Here is an 11562-nt window from a genome sequence, read left to right as displayed (position 1 = left end):
TAGTAACCGGGTTGTCATGTTTTCTTGTATTGGCATGACTGCTATAGAAATATCTACCGGGTACACCAAGAATAATGAAAACAATAACATTATATGACAAAGGAAACTATTCCGCAATCTATACTGCACTTGAGGAATTTTCCGTCTGCCTTCTTGAGGACTTTTCTAAACGTTCCACTGAGACTAACTGGTTACTTTTCAAGGATAAAATGCATGCTCATAAAGACGTACCGTCTTTGTCAAAAGTAACCAGGCTGCATGGTTTGCTTCTAGCTTGTACAGTGGAGCTTTTACAGCTTCCCTGAAGCTGAAATTGTCGTTAAAGGGAAAGACTGGGGTGTGCTTACCTTCCAACACCTTTTAATATTCAGGAAAGCCACAAGGGCTCCACTATACAAGCGAGAACCAAACCATGAAGCCTGGTTACTTTTGACAAAGATGGTACATACCCACTATCACTGTAACCGATAAACAATCATCGCCAAGGTTCAACCGCACGCTGAAACGTCTCAACAAAAAGAAAAGACTCTTTCGCTCTGCTAAACGAATTAACAACGAATGCTCATGGAAAAAGTATTACACTGCGGAAAAGGAGTTTGAGTCTCTTGCTAACAAAACAAATCGCATTTTCTATTCATCAGTGTTGCCAACCATGTTAAAAAATGACCCTAAAAATTTTGCAGTACTATAAACCCTAAACGCTCCCAACCATTACAATTACACGATCACTGCAATCGCCCGATTCCTGCAAGTCAAACAGCCGAAGAACTAAACCGTGCATTCACTTCTGTTTTCATGCAAGAACCTGCTAACAATTTACCAGATTTTCCCCATTACGATCACACTGTTATGCCTGAGATCACTTTTAATCCTCCCGGTATTGTGAAAATCATTGACTCATTAAGGCTTTCATCTTCTGCAGGTGTCGATGGCATTAACACCAAGGTACTAAAACATACGAAAAACACTGTCAGTGTGATTTTATGCCATATTTTCCAGCAATTGTAATCAGGAGTGGTGCCGGAAGACTGGAAAGTAGGCAAGGTTGTTCCAGTCCCGAAAAAAGGTCCTCCATCTTTATATTCTAGTTAACGTCCCATTTCACTAACTAGCGTTCGTTCAAAACTAATGGAGCATGTGCTTTACTCTCACATAGTAAAATTCCTGATATCTGTCACTTTTTTTCATCCTAATCAGCATGGGTTTCGCAAAGGGCTATCATGTGATACTCAACTAGCTTTATTCATTAAGGACATAAGCTCTAATCTCGATTTAAACATTCCGGTGGACGCTCTCTTTTTGGATTTTGAAAAGGCATTCGACAAGGTTCCCCATCAAAGACTTCTACTTAAACTTTCAAGCTTACACATTAACCCCCTTGTATTAGATTGGATACGCAATTTTCTCACTAACCGGAAACAATTTGTGTATGCTAATAAACTTTCGTCACCTTGCTCCCCGGTGCTTTCCGGTGTCTCCCAAGGCACTGTGCTTGGGCCTTTGCTTTTTCTAATCTATATTAACGACCTGCCTAATATCACTTCTCATATCCGCCTATTTGCAGACGACTGTGTAATCTACCGCCCCATCCATAACACCTCTGAGTCTCTCTTACTTCAAGACGACCTTAAACGTGTTGAAGCCTGGTGCAACACTTGGTTAATGTCCTTAAACACTAATAAAACGTCATTGCTTTCTTTCCATCGGCGCCAAAACTATCAACCCTTCAAGTATGAAATAAGTGCATCTGAAATAGCATCTGTTCAATCGTATAAATATCTCGGCATTACATTTTCTAACACACTTAATTGGTCAGCGCACATAACAAACATAACAAACGAAGCCAATCGCACTCTTGGCTTCCTCCGTAGGAACTTGCGACTCGCTTCTGCTTCAATTAAAACATTAACATACCTCACATTTGTCCGGCCGAAGTTGGAGTACGCATGCTCAGTCTGGGACCCTCATCAATCTAACCTTTCGAACACCCTCGAATCAGTTCAGAATCGCGCAGCTAGATTTATTTTTTCGGACCACTCGTATCACACCAGCGTCACTGCACTTAAATCTGAGGCTAATCTTACTAATCTCGAGTCCAGACGTTGCATCTTTCCGCTCTGCCTCTTTTATAAATTTTATCACAGCCAACTTGATTTTTGAGCTATCCTGCCAGCTCATCGCTTATCAAGCCGCACCAACCATCCCAAAGCAGTCTACCCTCCCCCCGCACAGACTAATGCTCATCTTCGCTCATTCTTCGTGCAAACTGCTCGAGACTGGAACAGCCTGCCAATCGACTCCGTGCACCACTCCGATCCACTGCACTTCAAGGCTGCCATCCAATCTTCCATTAGTGACACATTCAGCCCATCCCTCATGTAATACCCCATTCCTGGGGCATTTGAGTTATTGATAATAAATAAATAAATAAATAAATAAATAAATAAATAAATAAATAAATAAATAAATAAATAAATAAATAAATAAATAAATAAATAAATAAATAAATAAATAAATAAATAAATAAATAAATAATCATTACGGGAGGTTAGCCCAGCAGCAGACGGGACAGGCCACAGTTAGAAGGCACACCGAACGAAAACACTTCAGCACAAACTGCCACGTCCTCGTCGTCGTCACCTGCCGAGCGTCCAAACAACGTCGTCTTCGCATCGCGACTATGTGCCGTAACAATATGCCTATTAATTTTTGTCCGCAAGTTTATCTAGGAGGGGCTCGCTCATGCCTGAGTGCCTGTGCATTGTTAAGACTAGCCGCGCAGCAGTAGCGATAAGGTTCGAGGTTCAGGCCGCGCTGACGAATGGCACGAGTCAGTGATGTGCGCTTTGGAAACGCGTTATTGCGAGATGTTATTAGCATCCACCTGCGTGCCCTTAGTAAACCTTCCGTACACGTGTGCTTCACTGAAAATTGACGGTATATTCTTGGATAGTTTTACACGGGAGCAATGTAGTCCTGCAAGCCACGAAATGTGACGCTAATGAAACATACACAAGTGATTAAAATTTGAAGAAAGAACAAAGTCAGTGTAAGAAGTTCATGCGAGAAAGCAAGAACCCTTCTCCTGGTGACAAAAATAAATATCGGGCATGCTGGCCGCGCTAATAACACGCCTCGTCGAAGCTCTTGTGCGCGTTCCCGACGGCATCAGCGTTGGCCGTTGACGACATCGCCATGACAGCCCATCGGGAGAACCAGCTCGAGCAGCCCTCTCTTTGTGAGCAGCCTGTGGAAACAAAAGGACAATAAAAATGGTAGTAATGAAGCTAAGGAAGTTTACATATTGTCACGTAGAGGTGACTGCAGTGCGGAGAGGAGGAAGACCTCGAAAATGGCTGCTAAACAAAAACTCTTTATTTGTGCTCACTTGCACCCGCAAAGAACTGAATGAATCGGCCGCGGCGTAGCAACAAGCCTGCATGGTGGTCGTAGAACAGAATGCCTGACGCTTTCGGGAGTGCTCAATTTAAATCTGGTAGCGAACTTTCGAGATAAAGCGCGCAACGTTACTAGAACATTCTGGAACAACGCAGACTTGATTCCGCCTGATTGTAAACAATAGAGATTGTTCTGGCCGCCTCTTACGTCACCATGAAAGCGATAGAGCCGCGTGCCGGCACCTTTGAAGAATAAACAAAGAAACACTACGAAGATTCGCGGCAGTATGCTGACACATTCTTCGGCCGGTAGCGAAGTATCTTATGCCTTATTGGCGAGCATTACATAATTACCTGTTTTGATGTAATATTCTTGGTAGCCACAGCTACTTAAAATAGTGACGTTCAACGCAACTATGTAACTGGACAAATAATTTTTTGTAATTATTAACATTTTCGCTCATACGCGTGCTCGGAACATAGAGGAATCCTATCCTCAAATGAGAAAACTATACGCATTTTGAGATATCCGGCGAGCGCACACTACGGAAACTGTGGTCGCCTTGGCCTTCTAGACTTGGCACAGTGGCAGTGATGAATCGTTTTTCTATTTATTCACTGCTCGTCTTAGACCACGCGAGCCATTTTTAGCAGTGCTCACTGTCCTAGGGACTTGTCTTGTCAACGCAGAACCTCGCGGTGGGTGAAACAATTTAATCTGGGTGCCATGTTTCGCTATAGGTGCCTGAGACCACGTGCTAGTCATGATGCGCAACTCTTGCTAGGATTGTACTTTTACCTGCAGAAATGTTTAAATTGCAAAACGAATAGCTTCTATTATTCGAAAACCTATGCCATCTTGGCCAAGTATAGCCGAGCGGTGCAAGAAGTCGTTTTCATTCATCTGTTCCGGCCCAAAGTATTGACGCTTTACAGCACGGGAGCGTGGGCATCGCCATATTTGGTCAGTGACCATTCCGCCATCGCCGGCCTTCGGGCCTTATCGTTTCGACGGCTGCCGGCGCGCAGCTGCCCGGCTGCAAGACGCCTCTCCGGCTCTCGCTGTGGATAACGAGCTGCCGGCCGGCGCAAAATCTTCGTGTCAGTCCGCACAGAACGTGTTGGTGTTCAAAAATGTTTGCTTCAACGAGCTCATTTACTCCTCCCTTTCAGACTGTCCGCATCGGCTCGAATGTGTCAACGCACCGCGGTCAGCTTCCTTCGCGTTGATATTTATTCCTTGAATAACGCTGTTCGTGGACTGCATGACTTGAACTGCCGATTAAAAGCGGGCCAATGCCTGAAAACTTGCTTTTCAGAGCTTGATACTTCTGTCGAATGGAGGAATATGTGTTCACAGCTATCGAGAACGTTCACTGCTCAGCACGGTGCACGCGACTTACAACCGAACTTCCGCGTACGTGTGATCGCCGGCCGATTGTCCAGATATTTACTTTATCGTCCGTTAACATTCCGGCTTCCAAAGAAAGATTATGGATGTTCTTCGAGGACCCCTTCTGAAGCTCGGCGACCTTCGACTGTGCTCAAGGTCTTGCTAAGTAAAACTGAAAGCTGCTCCGGAGTTCAGCTCCCGCAGATGTAGCCAGCCGGAATAAGCGGGAATATACAAAGTCCTGTCATGATAAATTTCACCGTTGTCCTATGCATTAGCGCACTTGTGTAGAGCTTTTGGACAGAATTGCATGCCGAAGCGCCTGCTTTGAGGACTTTTGCAAAAGCTCACTTGCCGCGTCCACTGTGCTAGCGTTAAGTACGTACTACAGTTTACAGGGCACTGTGCCGACGTCGAGGAAGCATTTATTGCAAAGGTCAAAAAAGGCACCGATCATTTGATGCATTGGATCAGTGTTTGTCGACGGTGAGAAAGGTGACAGGCACGTACAATTGTTCTGCCATTCCCGCAGCTACTGCTGGCGCTGAAATAAACTGGCGCGCTGTGTTTGTGATATGTTTATTTTTTTCGTGGAACAACACATTGACGTTCTGTTCTGCTTGGAAGTAGCATAATCTCGCAACGCAGCTCCTCCAAAAAGGCGGCTGTTCTGTCGCGGTTTACTTTATGTAACAAGCGTGTCTATTTTTCCGACACTAGAAGACAGGGATATTAGCTCTAGATATTAAATCAAGAAACAGCCAAACTCATTCACAGCTAAATTAATTCAACAATACGCATGACATCCGTATCACAGCTGGATTGTTTAAGAGTCACTTGGCGTTCGTACACAAGCTGCGCAGCAGAGTTTCGCACTGCGCGCCGATGCTGCTAACGCCGGCTTCGAGGCCCAGAAGAGGCTGATCTCCTAGTGGCGCCATCTGTCGTGGACAGCGCAAACTGCTCTCTGTAAACGGTCTATAGGCCTCAGCTCTTCGGAATCCAAATCGGAACTTTTTGTAATAAATGCTAATGAGCTGCAACGACCGAGATCCAATCCAAATGGTCGAAAGCATCCAAGTCCTAGGCCTCTACAGTTCCAATAATGCACTCACACGAATGCCGTAGAAGACACTCACAAATCTCTGGATCGTTATCCAGAGATTTCTTAGGTACAGAGATTTCTTAGGTACAATTCTTAGGTACAGAAATGGAAGAGAAAGCAGCCCTGAAGGATAGATAATACTGTGCCCTTTCACTAGGTTCCCACGCTGTGACAAATTGACCGTTCGAATGGAAAAAAATGTGGGAATAAATCATAAAACTATAACCGTAAACAATGAAGGAATCTTGCCCTCGTCTGATCATTGATAGCTCTCGAACTCGGAAGTTTAGCTCGGTGGAAAGAGCATATATTACACAGTAAGGAAGGCACCACCGATTGCAATCGGTATTTCGCTTCTGTTACAGCGCCTTTTTTTTTCCAGATGAGAAGATTAGAAACTTTCTGAACTAAGTGCGAAGCATCAATGCATGTTATGTAAGAAATAAAAATATTTCCCGGAAAAGATGTTTGTTTATTATTTTGTTGCACCCATCAAACTACGTTCGTTCGGAGAGGAGCGCTTCGTTGCTCCGCTCGGAATTTCGTCTTGTGGTCAAAACAAGGAGAAAATGTTGGCATATCCACATTTTTCACTGAGACCGAATTCCGTGCGCTGTGTGCTGCGCTAAAGCGGCGCGTACTTTGTACATGGGCGCTGCAGTCTACTAACAGCCTGTTGCGCAACGGAACAGAGATTAGTGTGCGCAGAAAATAATAAATAACAATAAACTACCAAGTCCGAACTAGCACCGGAGCAGTGAGAGCCCTTTGAGTGGGTACGGCTGCGGCATCCCTAGTAGCTATTCCCTCCATTCCCTGCAACTCTCCCGAAGCAGTGCTTACATTACAGAGCCTATGCCATGACTGCTATCTAAGACGACGTCGCGGCGAAGCCAGCAGAGTCAACGTAGCAGGAAGGGATCCGGAAGGAGAGGCACACTGCCCTGAGGAATTTTGAGCACTCTTTTCGTGTTTGGGCTCCCACTGGCTGAGTAGTTAGCAAACACGGGAATACACTCACAGCCAAGACGATGGGCCAAGACGCATCCGTGTTGAGCGCCAGCGACTGGGAGGCGGCGACCCCGCGTCCTCTGCAAGATCGCTAGTAATGCTGCCGGCCGCTGCGTCTGCTCTCGCACACGTAGTCGTGGAAGCCGCGGCAGCGGATCGCTGACTGGTTCGTGATGTCGCCGAGAAGCTGGGCGCAAGCCTCACTGCTGGAGCCGGAACACTGGGGTGCCCGCGGATTCTTGCCCGCACTCCGTCTGCACAAGAGGACGAGGGACAGGTTTCGAACGGATCTGCACGTACGGCAGGGATGTGGTGTTATGTCGCGTAAATGGCTGTGCAATAGACGGGACAAAAACGAACACACACAAAACACGAGCGCTGCTTTGGCGCTCTGGCGCGGAAGCCCTCTGCCCTTCCATTCCAAAGATGTGTATGCCGAGTCATTTAAGGGATCGTAGATTATTAATGGTTGGGCCAAAGAGGAGCTTTATCACGGGATTGCGCATACAATAGAACGGTTTGCTCAACGTCTGTATCCAGGCAGCACCAATGTGAATATCTTGAGCTTGTCAATATTTTTCTGACTTCAATATAGCAATCAGTTTCAGCCTGTCCAGTGTTTCAAAGGAGTGGATTACACTCCGCTTTTCATTTTGCAGAGCCGAAAAACTTTAGTTCAAAATCTTTTCACAAAGAAAGACGGCAAGGCCAATATGATGGCGAGAAATCATGGCTGATGTAAACCATATCTCGGCGTCAGAGTAACCGCGAAACATATGGTTGGGTGTGGCTATACTGGGATCCACTTTTAGCACAGCTGAAGCTGCCCCAAACCTTTGGTAAGAATGATAATCCCGGTTTGAGGGCCCTGTTTTGAAGCCGATGTTCCCGACGTTCTATTGGAAACTACCAACCACACCCCACAAGCTTCGTGGTTTGGGCGAAATAGTTCCTTCAGTGAATTCTTTTCTCTCCGTAGTTTTCGCCAGTGTTTTGATTTCTTATCACCAAAATTGACAGTCTGAAATTTGAATAAAATTCCAAAAAGCACTCTTTACCCACCAGCGCGAACAACAAATAAAACACGGCAAACTGAATCCGAATAACAAGGCTGTCTGCCCTCACTCACAAATAGGAACAGTGGGTTCATGCCGTTGATCTTCTATGTATGCGGTTTAATCGCGAAAGCGTTTTTTGTCCTCTAACTACGAAACTCTAAGCGGAGAAGGTTCGCACGCGCGCGGTATTTCTAGACTTAGCAACATGTCAATAACAGTGTTTCAGCGCAAAGCCCCTTAGCGTTCGACATAATTAAGCGCTAAATACGGAAACAACCAGCGTTATTAAGATAAACGAACATGGCGGCGCGGATAGTAGCGGCGACCGGTGGCTTCACCTGAAACTAACCGTCACCGCCGCCTCGTGACGCGTCCGCTGCGAATGAAAGGTGTACGAAGAATTCGATTCGCTTCAAGTTATTCCCATGAATCTGCAGCTGGAAAACGGCACATATTTGTAGCCTCCTTTTGACAGTCGCTAGCCGCGCCGAGCTTTCTGTCCTACCGCGGTGCGCAGCCTGATAGCACGGCCAAGGCAGCCCCTTTACCTGAGGCACCGGCGGTGCAGATGAGGGCGACGACGACGATAGCAGCCGACGCGAAGCGGGTGTTGTGCTCCATGCGGTGTCGCCGAGGCTCAACCCTTTTCCAGACGTCGGCGGCCTCCATTTGCAGACTCACCCGGACTTCGCCTTCCTCCCGGAACGTGGCACTGCGCCTTCGTCTTCGTATGGTGCGAGCGGCTGCGGCGCGTGCCTTGTCGCCCGAGCTCTGTCCAGAATGATCAGTTTAAGCTCGTGGAAGTTTCCAATAAAACAGATTTGAAGCAAAACTGCTGAGAGTAAATGAGATTTCAAGCGGGAAGATACACTTCTAAAATTCAGAAAATAAGAGACGAGCATCATTTAAATATGAGCTTGCATACCATAAATTCCTAGGATGAAAGTTTGTTTGTTTGTTTGTTTGTTTGTTTGTTTCTTTGTTTGTTTGTTTGTTTATTGGTTTCTTTCCAATACAAGGAAAAAGCGAAGGGAGAGCTAAAGGCTACTAGCCTGACGAGGCCCTCCCTCCGCATACAGTTCCGACAACATTACAAAGGAAATTTAAGAAAACAGCACACACATTTGTAGTTACACTCTACACAGTTCTATGTCATAGAGGATCTAGTACATATCACTGCACACAAATATATAAAACAGATTTCTTGTCGTAGATGTGACAGAACGGGGGGGGGGGGGGGGGGGGGAAACATATGAACACAAATGCAAAGGTCAATCATCGTGGCGAACATATGTACATGTGAAAAGGAGGAAAAAAACAGAAAAAGGCGACATCCAACACACAGTAAAAGAGCACTGTTTTACAAACAAACGCTACATATGGCTTTAAGAGAGAAGTCACTGGTAGCGAATTTCTTTCTCGATAACCATTGTTTTGAACGCTTTTTTCTTAATCGATTTGTTAAGGTTGACATCATCTGGAAGTTTATTTATAAGCACCGGAATTTGGTAATTTAAATGTTGTTTTCCATAATTCGTGCGTGTTCGAGGCTTTCTGCGCTCTTGCCTTCGAAGGGCGAGCGTGTGTGTTTCAGCGGGACTGCTAAATGCGTGTAGTTTATGTTTTTGTACATACTGCAATAACTTGAAGCAATAAATTTCATCAGCTCTTAGCTAGGCGCCCATCTCGGAAAATATCCTCTCACTCCTATACATGCAGACGCCTCTTGGCGGTCGAATGGTGGAGCCCAAGCCCCGATATCTGCTGCGTTATTACTCCCAGATACTTAAGTGCTTTTTCTTGCCTTATGCTCCGAAGAGAAATCCTGCACGAATTAGATTTTTTCTCATTGCAAGAATTTTATGTTTGATTGTTTGCGAGGTAATTGGTGCCACGATATCGTCGCGCGCTCCTCCATATTCTATTTTGTTTTCCTGATTGTTGCGACAGCTGCATATTCGTCGTTTAACGTAAAGAAGGAACAAACGTGAAAAAAAACGTAACCTTGAGACTAATGTTAAAAATAAAGGACAAAATTGTGATCAGGGTATTGCTCCTGTGTTGTTATTCGTGTAGTTATTTCTACCACCCTCTGAATCTTTAGATGTCTCGCTTCCTACACTTTTCTTTCCATCTCCAGTTTTCTGCAGCTGCAGCGTGAATGTGAAACGGAATGCAAGGGTTAAGTTTTTTGAAACAGGCCTGAATACGCCGTTCTAATGTGTTATTAGAAAACATATACGAGTGGGCTACAGTGTTTGGCGTCGTTACAGCAAAGCCAGCTTCTGAATAGTTTGGGAATGGATGTGCGTGTTCGGCACCCATTTATTCTTTTCTTTCATGTAATTAATGACGTAAATAATCTTGAGAAGTTCAATGGTACCTTTTTTTTAATGCGATGTTGATTGCCTCGGGGCATAAAACAGTACGTAATGATAGATGAGGATGCCTAAATAAATGAGAAAAGGTTCGCTGATCTAAAGAAATTGAGCAGTGAACGGTGATGAGGTCCTTGTGTCCAAGCGTTGTATGAAGCACAATTGTTCGGCGAAAGACCCGCTGCCCCCAGGTGCCGAATTCTTGTCCGCTTCAACGCCAGGCAAACCCACAGCAGGTGGTGAATGTCAGCCTCAAGATTTCGGTTCTTGCAAAATGGACACCCGGAAGACAGTTCATTGAAAAGCATGGAGGCCTGAGGCGGCATGCATCCTTCATCCTCTGGATTAAACACCAGCTGGCAAGGTAGCTATAAGCGAGAGCAGCATTAATTTTTTTTTTCACCCTCATCCCCATCCCGCAAAAGTTTGTGGGTGATTGCATGCAAATGAAGATTCAGAAAATATTTTACCCACTGCAACTTCAAATTGAAAGTGCAGGCTCCAAGGTACATCCACCTGCTGTGCAATCATGTTCCTTTGTACCTGTATGCTCTTCCTCCTCCTTTCCTGACTGCTTAAAACGAAACTGTAAGTTGCCTAGTTTCACGATAAACGTCCTGTATTATTAGTCGTGCCCGAGAAGCCACTTGGCCGCAGTCAGTACTAACAAGGGAGGATAGTGAACAAGGGAGCCGTAGCGCTCCCGAAACGTCTTTCTTTATTGACTTTGGCCAGTGACCAGCAATCCTCATCACCATGATTCCTGACCAGACGGTATGCCGTCAAACCCTCGACTACAGTACTAAAAATACTGGCGTATTGCCTCTTCCGTCTTTACAGGATATTATTAGCTGATGCACGTGGCGCCCTGACAAAAAGATTAACTACGCTACTTAGAAAGAAGTGACCACGGGAAAATCTGTCGTTTCCACGACACGGCAACGCAGACAACCGCCGTCTTGAGAGTCCGTCCATTCAGGTAGGCAGTCTGGGCAGAACTTGATTACGATTGGAGACAACCATAACCGGCGCAGCCATGCAGTACTGCCAGCCTCTTAATGAAGCCAACTGTCTTTGAGTCAACGGCACTTGATACTGTCCGTGCAAGAGCGTGTATGATTCACTGCAGCATGTCTCTTGCATGCTCTCTCTCATTTCGTTGAAAATATCTGTTTGCACAGGCACTATCGCGGCATCTCCCTGTTTTCGCCGTCATGTG

The sequence above is a fragment of the Amblyomma mixtum genome, chromosome 3 (genome assembly GCF_055824585.1).
Source record: "Amblyomma mixtum isolate Tamu chromosome 3, ASM5582458v1, whole genome shotgun sequence".
Lineage (NCBI taxonomy): Eukaryota > Metazoa > Arthropoda > Arachnida > Ixodida > Ixodidae > Amblyomma > Amblyomma mixtum.
Note: the sequence above shows the minus strand (reverse complement) of the source record.